We start from the raw sequence: 1,285 nt of genomic DNA, 5'->3' as shown, positions 1-1,285 counted from the left end.
AATTTGAATTTTCATGAGCCATTGTTTCAATTGGCCTCATAATTTTTGATCCTCAGACACCTTTAGCCCAGATGAAATAGGTTGCAAACTATAACTGCTTGTAATCAGTTACAGGCTGGTTTTGCTGTTTAGAACTCAACTTGGGGTGAAGGGATGTAGGGCTGTAGGGCCTCACAGGGTCGTGGGGTGTCCCTTATGCTGTGCTGAGGTGCAGGATCCGAGAAGTAAAGAGACAAGACACTGAAGAACTTGTGAAGAGCATCTGGACTCAGGGGGCCATGCAACCTGTGAGCAGAGATCAGCGAGAGCCCCAAATGCCCAGGAGCATCTGTATTTATTAGGTACAAGTAGGCAGCAGGGTCGTAAGTGAGGTCATCATCTATAGGCTTAGTAATAGGGCATACATAATCACGTGGGTCACAAGTGAGAGGGCCACCCCATTATGTCACTTGGGCAGAGAGGTGGGCTGTGGGCAGTAGGGGGCCATGCCGTGTGCAGTAGTAGAGTGTCATGTACAGAAAAAGGGGTCCACCCCCATTAGGTCACCGGAGCAAGGAGGTGAGCTGTGTGCAACAGGTGGTGCACAACACTTCTTATCTGGGGGCTTGTGGGTAACATCCCCCATGGGCACCGAGGAAGGAGAACTGTCCAGACCCCAGGAACAATTAGTGCCTGAAGAATATCTTAGTATATAGTGTTATTACTCAGCTATTTCCTTTATATAATCCTTTATATATAATCACATATTAGTTTATAGAATTAGTGTCTGAATAACTTAGTTCTATATAACTTACTGCTTACATATCTCTAGCTTATATAATCATACTTAATACTTATATCTAGCATACTTAGTTCTATATAATCTTTCTATATAATCATAAGTATTATAGTTGGAACTGTACTGACACATTTAGTGCTGATTTATAGAATTCTTCCATATAACCATATAATAGTTTGTAGTAGGAGGAATGCCTAGAGCAGTCACAGAACAGAAGCAGTACATGGGAAAACAGCCGACCAGGACAAGAACCAAAGGACCCAGGTGGTGGCATCCTGCCTAAAAGGGCATATGCTGTATGGCAGGCTTGGAGCGAGAGCCTCTCCTCCTGATAAAGGAGTTGTTGTACCTTGCATCCAGTTCCTGTGGAAAGTAGGCCTCAGGCCTGAGATCCTGGAAATAACCGAGGGAGAAGAACCCCTCTGGTGTGACCGGTCACAGCAGCTGTACACCCTGTCAGTCTTTTCTCCCTTTTGTGCTAGCTCAAATCATCCTCCCATAAATATC

Source organism: Sapajus apella, unplaced genomic scaffold, assembly GCF_009761245.1.
Source record: "Sapajus apella isolate SASKATOON/1434 unplaced genomic scaffold, GSC_monkey_1.0 scaffold188, whole genome shotgun sequence".
Lineage (NCBI taxonomy): Eukaryota > Metazoa > Chordata > Mammalia > Primates > Cebidae > Sapajus > Sapajus apella.
The sequence above is the reverse complement of the archived record's forward strand: the minus strand, read 5'-3'. Positions refer to the sequence as shown.